The sequence below is a fragment of the Salvelinus sp. IW2-2015 genome, linkage group LG18 (genome assembly GCF_002910315.2).
Source record: "Salvelinus sp. IW2-2015 linkage group LG18, ASM291031v2, whole genome shotgun sequence".
In the NCBI taxonomy this organism is placed as follows: domain Eukaryota; kingdom Metazoa; phylum Chordata; class Actinopteri; order Salmoniformes; family Salmonidae; genus Salvelinus; species Salvelinus sp. IW2-2015.
The window spans coordinates 46,317,556-46,335,706 of record NC_036858.1 but is presented as its reverse complement, the minus strand read 5'-3'; positions in this window follow the sequence as shown (position 1 = coordinate 46,335,706).

Genomic DNA, 18,151 nt, shown 5'->3' with positions numbered 1-18,151 from the left:
AAGCACATTGAGGAGAGGAGGGAAGGTTCCTCGCCTCAGATTCCAATGCACTTTCAAGGAGAGGCAAGGAGTGGAGGAAACAAAGACAGAGGACGCAAGAAAGTGATAGTTTTCACGCACGCACGCACGCACGCACACACACACAAACACACACACACACACACACACACACACACACACACACACACCACACACACACACAACACACACACACAACACACCACACACAACACAACACACCACACACACACACACACCACACTGCTGAAGAGTTTACTGATATAGTAAATTAAATATGGTTATTAATGATTTTGGTTGACAGACACATTGTATTATATGATTGTAATCAATTATTATATCAACTATTTAAAAAAAAATTGTGTATCTTTTCATTCTTCTGGAATGTTTAGCATGGCTATAAATGATAGAGAAGTTGACCAATGCACAAATAGACCTGGCTGCTAGGCATGACATTTAATATTTGAATGACATGTAGATGTTTTGTTGTTGCTAGGAGTTATGGTCTTGTTGTGCCTATCTAGACTCTTATTACTATAACACACATGTGAAGCTGCTAGAAAATCATATTTAAATGTACACTACTGGTAAAAGGTTTTAGAACACCACTCATTCAAGGGTTTTTCTTTGTTTTACTATTTTCTACATTGTAGAATAATAGTGAAGACATCCAAACGATAAATAACACATGGAAACATGTAGTAACCAAAAAAGTGTTAAACAAATCAAATATATTTATATTTGAGATTCTTCAAATAGCCACCCTTTGCCTTGATGACAGGTTTGCACACTCTTGGCATTCTCTCAACCAGCTTCACAAGGTAGTCACCTGGAATGCATTTCAATTAACATGTGTGCCTTCTTAAAAGTTAATTTGTGTAATTTCTTTCCTTCTTAACTTCTTACGGCTGAGACCCGTTAACTGGATCGACTTGACAACAGGCAGTGAAAGTGCAGGGCGCCAAATTCAAACAACAGAAATCTCATAATTAAAATTCCTCAAACATACAAGTATTTTACACCATTTTAAAGATAAACTTGTTGTTAATCCCACCACAGTGTACGATTTCAAAAAGGCTTTACGACAAAAGTACACCATCTGATTATGTTAGGTCAGTACCTAGTCACAGAAAAACACAGCCATTTTTCCAGCCAAAGAGAGGAGTCACAAAAAACAGAAATAGAGATAAAATGAATAACTAACCTTTGATGATCTTCATCAGATGACACTCATAGGACTTCATGTTACACAATACATGTATGGTTTGTTCGATAAAGTTCATATTTATATCCAAAAATCTTAGTTTACATTGGCGCGTTATGTTCAGTAATGTTTTGCCTCCAAAACATCCGGTGACTTTGCAGAGAACCACATAAATTTACAGAAATACTCATAATAAACATTGATAAAAGATACAAGTGTTTTACATGGAACTTTAGATAAACTTCTCCTTAATGCAACTGTGTCAGATTTTTAAAAACCTCTACGGAAAAAGCACACCATGCAATAATCCGAGTACGGCGCTCAGAAACAAAAACAAGCCATACAGGTAACCGCCATGTTGTGGAGTCAACAGAAGTCAGAAATAGATTTATAAATATTCACTTACCTTTGATGATCTTCATCAGAATGCACTCCCAGGAATCCCAGTTCCACAATAAATGTTTGTTTTGTTCGATAAAGTCCATCATTTATGTCCAAATACCTCCTTTTTGTTCACACATTTAGTTCCAAAATCCAAATTCATGACGCGCAGGCCAGACGAAAAGTCAAAAAATTCCATTACAGTTCGTAGAAACATGTCAAACGATGTATAGAATCAATCTTTAGGATGTTTTTAACATAAATCTTCAATAATGTTTCAACCGGAGAATTCCTTTGTCTGTAGAAATGCAATGGAACGCAGCTAACTCTCACGGGGGCGTGCCTGAGTGAGCTCGTGGCACTCTGCCAGACCCCTGACTCAATCAGCTCTTATTCCCTCATCCTTCACAGTAGAAGCATTAAACAAGGTTCTAAAGACTGTTGACATCTAGTGGAAGCCTTAGGAAGTGCAATATGACCCCATAGACACTGTATATTGGATAGGCAAACCTACAAACCTCAGATTTCCCACTTCCTGGTTGGATTTTTTCCCAGGTTTTTGCCTGCCATATGAGTTCTGTTATACTCACAGACATCATTCAAACAGTTTTAGAAACTTCAGAGTGTTTTCTATCCAAATCTACTAATAATATGCATATCTTAGCTTCTGGGCCTGAGTAGCAGGCAATTTACTCTGGGCACCTTATTCATCCAAGCTACACAGCCATAAGAAGTTAATGTGTTTGAGCCAATCAGTTGTGTTCTGACAAGGTAGGGGTGGCATACAGAAGATAGCCCTATTTGGTAAGAGACCAAGTCTATATTCTGGAAAGAACAGCTCAAATAAGCAAAGAGAAATGACAGTCCATCATTACTTTACGACATGAAGGTCTGTCAATACGGAAAATGCCCAAATAAATGCTTCACAGAGTGCAAATAACAGACACATCTCAACATCAACTGTTCAGAGGAGAATGTGTGAATCAGGCCTTCGTGGTTGAATTGCTACAAAGAAACCACTACTAAAGGACACCAATAATAAGAAGAGACTTGCTTGGGCCAAGAAAAACGTGCAATGGACATTAGACTGGTGGAAATGTGTCCTTTGGTCTGGAGTCCAAATTGGAGATTTATGCTTGGCTATTTGACCAAGAAGGAGAGTGATGGAGTGCTGCATCAGATGACTTGGCCTCCACAATCCCCAGACCTCAACCAAATTGAGATGGTTTGAGATGAGTCGGACCACAGAGTGAAGGAAAAGCAGCCAACAAGTGCTCAGCATATGTGGGAACTCCTTCAAGACTGTTGGAAAAGCATTCCAGGTGAAGCTGGTAGAGAATGTCAAGAGTGTGCAAAGCTGTCATTAAGACAAAGGGTGGCTATTTGAGGAATCTCAAATATAAAATATATTTTGATTTGTTTACTTTTTTGGTTACTACATGATTCCATATGTGTTATTTCATCATTTTGATGTCTTCACTATTATTCTACAATGTAGAAAATTGTCCAAAAAAAACAAACCTTCAATGAGTAAGTGTTTCGAAAACTTTTGACAGGTAGTGTATATCAAACCATTTTGACATTTTGACCCTTTTATTTATAGAAGGACCCAATAATCTTGTTGGATACATCTGAAATCAGGCTACCTGATGGGACTTTTGATGAATGCAGAAAATCGGCAATCAAAATAAACGTTCTAGCACAGTGACCATGTTACTTTTGCAGAGACTATTTGATTCTGATTTCGGACATATAAAGTTTATGTGAAAACTATTTCTAAGATGCATAATTTTTCTGAGCATTACAGCCTATTAAAAGTAAATTTATGCTTGATCCAGTAATGTGGGTCACACACTCCTTACAGAGGGCGTGACGCAGCCTCCGGAGGCTTGCGGAGGCCAAATAAAGCTCCGTATGGTGATGCCGTGCGCCTCCCATATTTTGTAACAATGCAGAGGGCTCCGCATAGCTCCGTTTATGATTGGATGACAGTCGTTGGGGGCGGTACATCCTGTATAAACACAAACTCACTTCCTTGACAACAAACATAAAGAACTTTGACAAAATGCTATCAGAACAAGTTCACAAATAAAAAACATCGTAATGATACCTCGTGTAGGGATTTCAAAGACACGAAAATGGGTTTGAACTGCTGGAAAGAGACCAGGGAGGTAATGGTGATAGATTCGGTAAAGAGGTCAGTGGAATGCAGACCGTGGGGAAGGGATAGAAGTACGCTGGATAGGCGCACATTCATCAAATCTGATCAAACAAAGTGGATATTTGTCAAATCCGTCATGATTGATGTATTGTAACAGGCCCACAATGTGGTTACTAAAACCCGATTTGGATATATTTTACAGTGTTTTCACTGCACAGCATTTAGAAGTTGTCCCTTTTCAGATTTAGAAAAAGTGCCGGCTGAATGCTAACTCCAGTTCATATAAGCTGGTAGCATAGCTAGCATACAGAAATAGGTGGTGGTAGTCAGTAGTTTTTAACTGTAATGCAGTTGACTGATGACGATAACATGAACATGTATTAGGGTTGACATCCATACAAGCATTATACTCAAATTTTTACCTCAACATAGTGAGAAGTACACATGAACAATAGCCTAAATGTAGGCACATTTTGCTGGGGGACAATGGGGAGATTCGGGATGGATTGCAGGTGGGAAAACGGTGCAGTCTTAACTCCTGTCAAGCCTGCTCCCGCTCTTCCCCCCAGGCCCTCTAGGGCGCCAGGCTCCCCATCATTACGCACACCTGCCTTTCTCCCCGTCACGCGCATCAGCGTATTATTGGACTCACCTGGACTCAATCACCTGTTTATTACCTCCCCTATATTTGCCATCTCTGTTCCCCGGTGCTGCATTGGTTGTCGAATGTCGTTTCGCCCGTGTGCGGACGCTGTGCCTGTCTTGTTTCATGTTGGTTCTTTATTAAATGTTGACTTCCCGTATTTGCTTCTCATCTCCGGCGTCGGCCCAAAGCATCAGGGGGAAGGGGGGGGGGGCTGGCTTTCTGGTTGGTGGTGACGTCAGGTCCGGGGCGAGCGTCAGAGCCGGTGTAGTAGGATTCAATCTTAATCATGTATTGACGCATTGCTTGTTTGATGGTTCTTCTGAGGGCATAGCGGGATTTCTTATAAGCATCCGGATTAGTGTCCCGCTCCTTAACAGCGGCAGCTCTATCCATTAGTTCGATGTGGATGTTGCCTGTAATCCATGGATTCTGGTTGGGATATGTATATACGGTCACTGTGGGGACGACGTCGTCGATGCACTTGTTGATGAAGCAGGTGAATGAGGTGGTATACTCCTCTATGCCATTGGATGAATCCCGGAACATATTCCAGTCTGTGCTAGCAAAACAGTCCTGTAGCGTAACATCCGCGTCATCTGACCACTTCCGTATTGAGCGAGTCACGGGTACTTCCTGCTTTAGTTTTTGCTTGAAAGCAGGAATCAGGAGGATAGAATTATGGTCAGATTTGCCAAATGGAAGGTGGGTGAGAGCTTTGTATGCATCTCTGTGTGTGGAGTAAAGGTGGTCTAGAGTTTCTTTTCCTTTGGTTGCACATGTGACATGCTGATAGAAATAAGGTAAAACAGATTTAAGTTTGCCTGCATTAAAGTCCCCGGCCACTAGGAGCGCCGCTTCTGAATGAACATTTTCTTGTTTGCTTATGGCCTTATAGAGTTGGTTGAATGCGGTCTTCGTGCCAGCATCGGTCTGTGGTGGTAAATAGACGGATACGAATAATATAGATGAGAACTTACTTGGTAGATAGTGTGGTCTACAGGCGAGCAATACCTTGAGACTTCTTTAATATTAGACATCTCGCACCAGCTGTTATTGACAAATAGGCACACACACCCACCCCTCGTTTTATCAGAAGTAGCTTCTCTGTTCTGCCGGTGCATGGAAAATCCTGCCAGCTCTTTATTATCCATGTCGTCGTTCAGCCACGACTCGGTGAAACATAAGATATTACAGTTTTTGATGTCCCGTTGGTAGGATAATCTTCACCGTAGGTCATCGATTTTATTTTCCAATGATTGCACGTTGGCCAATAGAAAGGATGGCAGTGGGAGTTTACTCGCTCGCCTATGAATTCTCAGCCTGACCTCCGCCCCCTTTTTCTCCAAATTTTCTTTACACAAATGATTTGGATTTGGGCCTGTCCCCGGAAAGCAGTATATCCTTCTCGTCGGACTCGTTAAAGGAAAAAGCTTCTTCCAGTTTGACGTGAGTAATCGCTGTTCTGATGTCCAGAAGTTATTTTCGGTCATAAGAGACGGTAGCAGCAACATTATGTACAAAATAAGTACAAAAGATAAGTTACAAACAACGCAAAAAAACTAACAAAATAGCATAGTTGGTTAGGAGCATGTAAAACGTCAGCCACCCTCTTCGGCGCCATTTTCGACAATGACAAGATTGGTTGACGGTAAGTGGGGCCGGTAGGTCCTGTATAAACACAAACTCACTTCCTTCACAACAGCTCTGCTCCCCGAAACGCAAAATGTATGAATTCCCTGACTTCTGCAGAGGCCTTTTCCCCGTAAAGGCTGTATGACCAATGCAGATGCCGGATTGACCATGCAGAGCCTTTGGTGGCTTGCACTACTGGTTCTGATATACCACAGGAACACTGATTAAGCTGTTTATATGTCCTATTAATATGAAAGATTGCGTAGAAAACCATTTGTTTTTATCGGTGTATGCTTACTTCGATTATGACCTTACGTCTATTAAGGTAAGAAGAGTAAGGTGTTTACATGACTATTGCCATATTTGGCCATAATCTGTTTAATATCTCATTATTAGTGTGCATGTAAACATAATGCTGTTACTGACATCAAAAAGCTGTATGCGTGGTGGGGTTGATGTAAATGTGATGCAATCTCTGCAAGCTTTAACTGAGATGGGCTAGAGAAACTGTGCTTCAAACACACACACACACACACACACACACACACACACACGACAACACACACACCCCCCATGACACACACACACACACACACACACACACACACACGCACTGATTTGGTTGCTAGAGACGCAATCCAGTTGTACTGTATCTATGGACACGACCCAGTCGTTCATTATAAATGTTCCATTGCCATACTGGCTGGCAATGTTCTTATCCCTTGCTTGCTAGCTAGCCAACTACGGCTAATTTACAGCCACGTCAAAAAGTGCAGCCAGATGTACAGCATTTGTTTAAGCTCTTTTCTAGTGACATTTATTTGGATACATCCATAACAATGAGCTAATGAGGCATTGAAAATGTGCTCACTCATCAGGAGACTCTTGTTCAGAGGAGCTAGCCAACAACACAGCTAACACAATCACTTCAAACTGAAGCTGCAAAGACTGTAAACTAGCTGCACTTCATTTCGTTTTACCTTTTTTCAATTGACATTTCTCTGTATATATCCTTAAAAATCATGCCAGCTGATTCATGATTTCGACTGACTAAGAAACGCTGCCTTGCAGTCTGTCTTGTCCCGACTCCTGACATGTTCATTACTATGGGACAGCTGGAGATGGAATTTGAATATTGAAACAATGTTGCAAAAGTCAGAGACAGACAGCAAGGTTTATACAAATATTTTAGTCTAAAAGAAATGTGAGATAATGTCTAGATGCATTTATAGTGGAGATCAAGTTTATAAAGTGCCTGGCTGGGCTGATAAGACAATGGATTGTGCAGTCAGATAGAACAGAGTAAATAGGCATTTTAATGTCATAGATTTAGCAGGTGATAACTTGTGGAATAGACACGGTTTTCACCAATCAGCATTTAGGATTAGGCCCACCCGTTGTATAATCAACCATACATCTTTCAAACAGAATATAGCGAAGAAGATTTGAGAATAATGAGTTGGATTTAGTGATTGTGGATTTAGCGAGTGTGCAAAGCTGTCATCAAGTCAAAGGGTGGCTACTTTGAAGAATCAAAAATATATTTTGATTTGTTTAAAGGTTTTTGGTTACTACATGATTCCATATGTGTTATTTCATAGTTTTGATGTCTTCACTATTATTCTACAATGTAGAACATTGTAAAAAATAAAGGAAAACCCTGCAATGAGTAGGTGTGCCCCAACTTTTGACTGGTACTGTACTACTGTGTTACAGTGGGGGGAAATCGAAGGGGGAAAAATCTGTTTGCTAACTTAGCAAGGTAGCTAGCTAGCTAGGTAGTTAACTTAGCTTAACAACTACCGGTAGCCATATCTATGACAAAAAAAAATAGAAGAGGCTTTACAATCAGAGATCTTTTGTTTCTTGATTGTAAAATCTCTTATTTTTAGTTGTAGATATGGCTACTAAACAGCAAGCTACAATATTACAACCAGCAAACTAAAGCTAGGTTTACCAGCAAATGTTAGCAGATGACTTAAGTTGGCAAGCTAGTTAGCCTGGCGCTTGTTAACTTGTTATGCGCCACACCTTGCATTTGTAACTTGTTAGCAAACCGTGTAACATCAGCAAATGTAAATAATTTTACTAGCTAGTTGTCACGTTCTGACCTTAGTTCCTTTGTTATGTCTTTATTTTAGTTTGGTCAGGGCGTGAGTTGGGGTGGGCATTCTATGTCGTTTTTTCTATGTTTTGTTCTGTAGGTCATTTTCTATGTGTTTGGCCTAGTATGGTTCTCAGTCAGAGGCAGGTGTCAGTCGTTGTCTCTGATTGGGAGCCATATTTAGGTAGCCTGTTTTTCATTGTGTTTTGTGGGTGATTATTTTCTGTTCTGTGTTTTTTGTTTCACCGTACAGGATTGTTCGTTTGTCGTTTTCTTGTTTTTGTTCAGTGTTCATTATTTCGTATTAAATCATATGGATTCTTACCACGCTGCGCGTTGGTCCTCCTCTTCTTCCAACCATGACAAGCGTTACAGAATCACCCACCAACCAAGGACCAAGCAGCGTGGTATCGGGCAGCAGCGAGTTCTGGACTCCTGGACATGGAGGAGATTTTGGACGAGTAAGGACCCGGGCACAGGCTGGGGAATATTGCCGCCCCAAGGCAGAGCTGGAGGAAGCGAAAGCTGAGCGGCGCGATATGAGGAGGCAGCACGGCAGCGCGACAGGTAACGAGGCAGCCCCAAACAAATGTTGGGGGGGGGGGCACACGGGGAGTGTGGCAGAGTCAGGTTGGAGACCTGAGCCCACTCCTCGTGCTTATTGTAAGCAGCGCATTACTGGTCAGGCACCGTGTTATGCGGTTTAGCACACGGTGTCGCCAGTACGCGCCCATAGCCCGGTGCGCTATAGGACAGCCCCCGAAAGTGTCATGCGAGTGTGGGCATCCAGCCAGGCGTATTGTGCCTGCTCAGCGTGTCTGGTCTCCGGTACGCCGTTTCGGTCCAGAGTATCCTGCGCCGGCTCTGCGTGCTGTGTCTCCGGGGCGCTGGAGGGTGCAGTGCGTCCTATGCCTGCGCTCCGCTCGTGCCGGGCGAATGTGGGAATTAGCCTAAGAGAGGTGCGGATGTAGCACCAGATCTCCAGTGCTCACCCACAGCCCGGTTCAACCTGTGCCTGCACTCTGGAGGGTCCGGGCTAGAGTAGTCTCCAGCCTGGGGGAGTGGTGCCAAGGCTGCGCACCAGGCCTCCTGTAGGTCTCCCCAGCCTGGTGGGTCCTGTGGCAGCTCCACGCACCAGGCTGTCTCTCCGTCTCCTCCTACAGGTGCTCCCGTCTGTCCTGAGCGCCTGAGCGCCCGTCTGTCCTGAGCCGCCTGAGCCGCCCGTCTGTCCTGAGCCGCCTGAGCCGCCCGTCGTCCTGAGCCGCCTGAGCCACCCGTCTGTCCTGAGCCGCCCGTCTGTCCTGAGCCGCCTGAGCTGCCCGTCTGTCCTGAGCCGTCCTTCAGTCAGGAGCCGCTGAGCCGCCCTTCAGTCAGGAGCCGCCTGAGCGCCCTTCAGTCAGAGCCGCCTGAGCCGCCCTTCGTCAGGAGCCGCTGAGCCGCCCTTCAGTCAGGAGCCGTCTGAGCCGCCCTTCAGTCAGGAGCCGCCTGAGCCGCCTTCAGTCAGGAGCCGCCCTTCAGTCAGGAGCCGCCCGTCAGTCCAGAGCCGCCGTCAGTCCAAAAGGCGCTCCTCAGTCCAGTGGTGCCCTTTACTAGGGTCTCCAATCCAGGTTCGGTGACGAGGGTCGCCACTCCTAAGGTGTCACAGAAGTGGGCCGAGACTATGGTGGAGTGGGGTCCTCGTCCGGTCCAGAGCCGCCCACGCGGTAAATGCCCACCCAGACCTCCCCTATAGGTTCAGGTTTTGCGGCCAGAGTCCGCACCTTTGGGGGGGGGGGGGGGGGGTACTGTCACGTTCTGACCTTAGTTCTTGTTATGTCTTTATTTTAGTTTGGTCAGGGAGTGAGTTGGGGTGGGCATTCTATGTTTTTCTATGTTTTGTTCTGTGTAATTTTCTATGTGTTTGGCCTAGTATGGTTCTCAATCAGAGGCAGGTGTCAGTCGTTGTCTCTGATTGGAGCCATATTTAGGTAGCCTGTTTTTCATTGTGTTTTGTGGTGATTATTTTCTGTTCTGTGTTTTTTGTTCACCGTACAGGATTGTTCGTTTGTCATTTTCTTGTTTTTGTTCAGCGTTCATTATTTCGTATTAAATCAATATGGACACTTACAGCGGCGCATTGGTCCTCCTCTTCTTCCAACCAGACGACAGCGTTACACTAGTTAAGTAACTTAACTTCTTGTCAATATGGGGCGCTGTTTTCACTTTGTAAAAAATCGTGCCCAAATTAAACTGCTCGTACTCTATTCTAGATCGTACAATATGCATATTATTATTACTATTGGATAGAAACACTCTCAAGTTTCTAAAACCGTTTGAATTATACTGTGAGTGAAACAGAACTCATTTGCAGCAAACTTCCTGACGAAGTGAAAAATCTGAAATCGAGGCTCTGTTCCAGGGCCTTCCTATTCATTTGATGAAATCTATGGATATCATGCACTTCATACGCCTTCCACTAGATGTCAACAGGCAGTGGGAGGTGGAATGGGGTGCCTAGCTTGATCTGAGGTCGAACAAGAGCTCTTGGAATGACGTGACCACTATTTCCTTTGTCTACCAAGGCGCGGGAAGGACATCAGCATTGGCTTCTGAAAAGCGTTCGGTATAGACGGCTAATATCTCCGGCTTTGATTTTATTTGATACATGTGTAATATCATCGTAAAGTTGTTTTTTCAATATAGTTTTATCAGATTATTCAACGTTTATCGGGAGTTTTGGAGTTTTCCGTTCTCTGCGTTAGGTGAAGATGGACATCTTCGCGCCACTTGGCTAGCTAAGGTTGCTATTCGACAGAGAAGAGGACATTCTAAAACCAAACAACGATTTTTCTGGACAAAGGACTCCTTGTACAAGATTCTGATGGAAGCTCAGCAAAAGTAAAACCATTTATGATGTTATTTGGTATTTCTGTGGAAAATGTTTAGTCGTATTTTCCTTCCTTTTGCGGGCGCTGTCTCGCTATAACGTAAGCTGTTTGTTATGGTAAAGTTATTTAAAAAAAATCTAACACGCCGATTGCATTAAGAACTAGTGTATCTTTCATTTGCTGTCCAACATGTATTTTTTAGTAAAGTTTATGATGAGTTATTTGGTCAGATTAGGTGAGTGTCGAATATATCCGGAGATTCTGGGAAAAAGTTGCTAATTTTCACAATGTATAACCACGGTTTTCAGCTCAAAATATGCACATTTTCGAACAAAACATAAGTGTATTGTATAACCTGATGTTATAGGACTGTCATCTGATGAAGTGGGTCAAGGTTAGTGTTTTATATCTTTTGCTGTTTTTTTGCGATCGCTACCTTTGCGGTGAATGAATGTGGTTGTGTGTTTGGCTATTGTGGTAAGCTATATAATGCTATATTGTGTTTTCGCTGTAAAACACTTAAAAAATCTGAAATATTGGCTGGATTCACAAGATGTTTATCTTTCATTTGCTGTACACCATGTATTTTTCATAAATGTTTTATGATGAGTATTTAGGTATTTCACGTTGCTCTCTGTAATTATTCTTGCTGCTTCGGTGTATTTGTGATTGTAGCTGCAATGTAAAACTATGATTTATACCTCAATATGCACATTTTCGAACAAACATAGATTTATTGTATAACTGTTATAGACTGTCATCTGATGAAGTTGTTTCTTGGTTAGTGACTAATTATATCTCTATTTGGTCGGTTTGTGATAGCTACCTATGCGGTAAAAAAATGGTGAAAATATGCGGTTGAGTCTTTTGCTATTGTGGTTAGCTAATAGAAATACATATTGTGTTTTCGCTGTAAACATTTTAAAAATTGGAAATTATGGCTGGATTCACAAGATGTGTATCTTTCATTTGCTGTATTGGACTTGTGATTTCATGATATTTATATGCTAGTATTTACTTGTGGCGCTATGCTAGGCTATGCTAGTCAGCTTTTTTACTGATGAGGATGCTCCCGGATCAGGGATGGTGATGAAGTAGAGATTAATTGACGAGAGTTGACATTGATTATGATTATGCTGTGGATGCATTTCAATCTCACAAAATTATAGGCATGACACAAAATATGATTCCTAACAGATGTAAATAACAGTATTGTATATCCAGCAAGATAGCTAGCTAAGTTTATTAGCAAAAAATGAGGAGAACACTATACAACAATTTGCTGTTGTAAATCTCTAAAACTGAAGCTGGTTTTACTAAAAACATATTTGCCTCTGCATGCCTGATAGACATGGATGTAGGTAGATACTGTCTGCCTACCTACCTAGGTACATTTGTACGGTCTGGTCACTGTGCAAAGTTTGAGGGTTATTGTCACGCCCTGACCATAGTTTGCTTGTATGTTTTATGTTTTGTTTGGTCAGGGTGTGATCTGAGTGGGCATTCTATGTGTTGTCTGGTTTGTCTATTTCTATGGTTGGCCTGATATGGTTCTCAATCAGAGGCAGGTGTTTTTCGTTGTCTCTGATTGGGAACCATATTTAGGTAGCCTGTTTTGTCATTGTGGGTTGTGGGTGATTGTCTATGTGTAGTGTTTGTGTCAGCACGATTGTTCATTAGCTTCACGGTTGTCACTTTGTTGTTTTGTAGTGTTCAGTTTTCCATTAAAATGACGAACACTTACCACGCTGCGTATTGGTCCGACATTTCTTACTCCTCAGATGAGGAGGACGAAGACAGCCGTGACAGTTATGCCATATTTCTTTCTATTAGGCTAGATATGGTGGGAAATGTAATCTCTGTGCCTGTTCACATGTATGCATGTTCAACTAGTCTACCTTAATGTTGATACTGGCACAGTTCAACTGTTGTTCAAACTACAATAGAGTATAATTGATTACATTCTTTTGTTTTACAGACAATACCGGGTGCCTGGGCTTCTTCCTGGAGTGAATTCTAGATACAGAAACAGAATTCCTTTGCCTGCGTGTGTCATTGTCACAGAACTGTATCCCGTGATCTGTATCCCTCTCGAGGGTTCATACATTATGCTGGATTTCAAGCAGATGACTCATGAGGAGCTGAATGGCAGTTTGATCATGACAATACTCCTCCCACAGCTTTACAAGTATTCCCTGAACTTTACTACACTGATCTTATTGTATTTGCGTACTGTATGTTTCTTTGTGAATGGCAATTTCATCAAGACCACCAGTTCTCTTAGCTACAGATCGTTACACCAGATAATGTGATTTAACCAAAGATTTTTGGTATCCATTACTGGGAGTTACAGGATAGTTACTGTTTGGTGTACCACAGAGAATTACCTACCTTCACCACCTGGGGCGGCCCGTCAGAAAGTCCAGGACCCAATTGCACAGGGTGGGGTTGAGACCCATGGCCTCAAGCTTAATGATGAGCTTGGAGGGTACAATGGTGTTGAATGCTGAGATATAGTCGGAACTAGAAGCACAAGCATTTCGCTACACTCGCAATAACAACTGATAACCATATGTATGTGACCAATAAACTTTGATTTGATTTGAGCCTTTAAGACTCTTCAAAAAGTGGTGTAGGGATTCTTAACTACCAACTGTTTTGTCCTGGTACTGCACGTCTCCTGCAAAGACATGGTTGTGGTGTTAGCATTTTACACTTTTTGTGGAAGGGACGTAGAGCAGCACACCTTTGTTGGTAAATGTATCAACCGACTGGGACGGCTAGCATATTGTTTAGGGACAATGAGGGGACATTGGGAGCTGCTTTTGAGAGGAAAGATCAGTCAACAAAGTGAATGGGCTGGGGGGCCAAAAAAGGTGTGAAAAGTCTTAGGAGGGCAGTTCTTACACAGTATGAATTGTTGTGTATGGGAGACTGAGGAGAATTGACACCACAATCGCTCTCATACAGAACAATACATTTACTGTCTAACCACAACACTGCACAACCAAAAACCCCTTCCTCATCTCAAAGTACTGTCTGTAAACTTCCTCCAGCCCATTGACTTTCACAGATCATTCTTGTCAATAGTAGCCCTTTGCAGGGGATTTTTGTAGGCATGTCTTTGCATTATGTTTTAAGAATCTGCAGAGAGAAGAATGAGGTGGTTGTGTCATTACTGTTGGAGTCTTGATTTGATAGATTTTAGTGTCCCTTGCTGGTTTCTGTCCCAAAATCTTGTTGTGCTCCATGACCGCAAGCTGTTTCTGCTCCCTGATACTTGTGTACCCACAAATGCCACCGCTTTGGGGTATTTTTCAGCAGGGCACTGTGTAATGACTCCAGCTAACCTGAGTTTTACAAAGACAAAAGGTAAAAAGAGAAGAGGGGTAGACTAAATGAATTACATGTTCTGGAAGGTTCTCAGGCTACCTCTAACCATCTGTAACCAATATTCCCTCTAAGCAGCTCTCCCTGGACTGAACTTCACTCAACTTTCTAGTTTTCCGCTTTAGTTAATACTATCAACATTTCATTCTACTGTGTGAATTGTAATCGAATCAATGCAATATTAGCCACTTTCAATGCAACATACGAAAACAAAACAAACTATGCAATATATTTTCTTGTAGGCAGAGCGCATTGGGGTAGGATTCAATTGCATTTACAGACATGACTCAGGCCCATACTCTACACAGACCGGTGCACCAAAACCAATCAGAGCCGCAGTATCCCTATATCCAAATAGACCATTGCCATATATGGATCTGTGCCATTCACTTTGAACTGGACTGTGTTTACAGCATAAGTGGTCGCAAGTAGACACACTTATTGTGAGATCAAAGCAAGAGCTGCATGTAGCATTATTAGCCCAGTTATAGGTAATTTCTAGTCAGCAATGGGGGATTGGTTTCTTCCTACAAGAGCACAAAACATGTGCATTTCTAGCCGTCTTTGAAAAGCAAGTCAATTAAAGAGCTTTTTCTTCTGTAAGGGGCAATGTTGTATTTCGAGACAGGCCTGAATAAGCTAAGTAGCCAATAGGCAGAAGGTAGCATAATTTGTCTGATTCTCTGTAATAATGGTTTGGCAAAAATAATGAATTGTATTTTGTTAAGTGGTTTCTTGCATCAAATAACACAACATTTTCAGTCACCTCCTTGTCTGAAGAACAAGTGGATAAACAGGTTAATGTCAATTCCTACATGTTTTTTTTTCAAAAGTCTCATGGAATGTAGGCCTACATTGAACACCACACATTGGCTGCTACTGTAGGCTGAAAGATAGAACAGCTATTTCCATGTTAAAATGTTATGGGATGAATTTTCTCAATTTTTCCCAATATTGTGTAGTTGTTGTTAGCTAACTAGCCTCACTAAATTGCAAGCAAGATTGCTATTCAGCTGAGACTGTCTGAGAGCTAACTAACCAACCATTTATACACATTCATTATTGCTAACGTTACCAGCACACAAACAGAGTGAGTTAGCTATATCGACAATTCTATTTTTAGTAACAGTGTTTTCCAGACAAGGGTGAATTAGATGTTTATCCAGATTGAGCTACTCTTATTTGCTAACATTAGCTAGCTTATGTTAGCTAAAGAAAAATAGAAATAGCAGACATAGAACAGATTTACCGCTTCTTAGACTTGCTGTCAAGTAGAATGATATATCAATACTCATATTTCTATGTGAATTTAGTCGGATCACCGTTACATATTGCAATTTTAAATCAAATCAAATTGTGTTGGTCACATACACATGGTTAGCAGATGTTATTGCGAGTGTAGCGAAATGCTTGTGCTTCTAGTTCCGACAGTGCAGCACTATATAACGTAATCTAACAATTCCACAACAACTTCCTAATATATACACATCTAAGTAAGGGATGGATTAATAATATATACATATAAATATAAGGATGAGCAATGCCCAAGCGGCATAGGCAAGATGCAACAGATGGTATAAAATACAGTCTATATATATGGGATGAGTAATGCAAGATATGTAAACATTATTAATGTGGCGTTAGTAAAGTGACTAGTGATCCATTTATTAAAGTGGACAATAATTTCAAGTCTGTATGTTGGCAGCAGCCTCTCTGTGTTCGTGATGGCTGTTTAACAGTCTGAGGGCCTTGAGATAGAAGCTRTTTTTCAGTCTCTCGGTCCCAGCTTTGATGCACCTGTACTGACCTCRCCTTCTGGATGRTAGCGGGGTGAACAGGCAGTGGCTCGGGTGGTTGTTGTCCTTGATGATCTTTTTGGCCTTCCTGTGACATCGGGTGCTGTAGGTGTCCTGGAGTGCAGGTAGTTTGCCCCCGGTGATGCATTGTGCAGACTGCACCACCCTCTAGAGAGCCTTGCGGTTGTAGGCGGTGCAGTTGATACAGCCCGACAGGATGCCCTCAATTATGCATCTGTAAAAGTTTGTGAGGGTTTTAGGTGACAAGCCAAATTTCTTCAGCCTCCTGAGGTTGAAGAGGCGCTGTTGCGCCTTCTTCACCACACTTTCTGTGGGTGGACCATTTCAGTTTGTCCGTGATGTGTACGCCGAGGAACTTCTTCTCCACTGCTGTCCCATCGATGTGGATAGGGGGGTTCTCCCTCTGCTGTTCATTGAAGTCCACGATTATCTCCTTTGTTGACGTTGAGTGAGAGGTTGCTTTCCTGACACCACACTCCGAGTGCCCTCACCTCCTCCCTGTAGGCTGTCTCATCATTGTTGGTAATCAAGCCCACTACTGTTGTGTCGTCTGCAAACTTGATGATTGAGTTGGAGGCGTGCATGGTCACACAGTCATGGGTGAACAGGGAGTACAGGAGGAGGCTGAGCATGCACCCTTGTGGGGCCCCAGTGTTGAGGGTCAGCGAAGTGGAGATGTTGTTACCTACCTTCACCCCCTGGGGGCGGCCTGTCAGGAAGTCTAGGACCCAATTGCACAGGGCGGGGTTGAGACCCAGGGCCTCAAGCTTAATGATGAGCTTGGAGGGTACTATAGTGTTGAATGTTGTGCTATAGCCAATGAACAGCATTCGTATATAGGTATTCCTCTTGTTAAGTATATTTATAACCTTGACTTTGACTTTTACTTGAGTCATTTTCTATTAAGGTATCTTTACTTTCAGTCAAGTACGACAATTGGGTACTTTTTACACTACTGTTTATCTGAGTATTGAAAGCCAGGGCCTCTCAGGATTCCTTAGAAAGTAGATAATAAGAGAGGCTCACAGGGGTTAACGCCTATCCAGAACAGTCTGTACAATTATTAGACTGAGGATGAGTTGAAAACACATAAACACACGCACAAGCGAAAAAACTCACACTAGATTAACCAGGACCCGTGAAGATGCCCTTGTTCTGTGTTGGATCTTCTTTTATGTGTCTGAGCCATATACGAATCTCATGCATGCAGACGCAAAAACACACACACACGCACACGCACACACACACACACACACACACACACACACACACACACACACACACACACACCCCCCCTCTCAGGAGGTCAACTCCAGCTGCTGACGTTTGAAGAAGAAAGGAGAGAAGGAAAAAAAACAGTTTAATCTTGTGATTATCAAAGGGACGAGTGATGAGTTCAAAGAAACTACTCAACATTTCTAAAATTCATTACATTTTCAAAAGGGGGGGGGGGCATAAAGGGAAGACACTAAAGTTAAGTTCAACATGAGTCTCACATGAAGTATTTCAAAGCACTCAACAGAGGAAGAGATTTGACTGAGGTCTCTGACCACAGTATCCTAAGCACGTTGCCTCTTGGCTTTAGTGCAGAGAGGTAAAAACAGACTCTGATTAGATACAGAAAGAATGGATTTTCACTGTGCATTTCAAGCTGTAGAGGCTGTCATTGAAAATCAGCCATCTCTAAAAGCCTATGACTGTGAAATAGCACCACTGTACTATACCAATACACTACAAATGGCATGGCTTCTAGTAATCTCAAATTCAATGAATTAGCATTTGAATTTCTAATCCTGTAGACATTCTCATTCTGTATTAGATCAAAATCCCATGTGCTATGAGTTCTTCCGCCTGAGGTGATATTAAGGGAATATGCCATTGCGCCAGTATCACTGTCACAAGAGAAACACTGAAAGTGTTGAGGGATGACC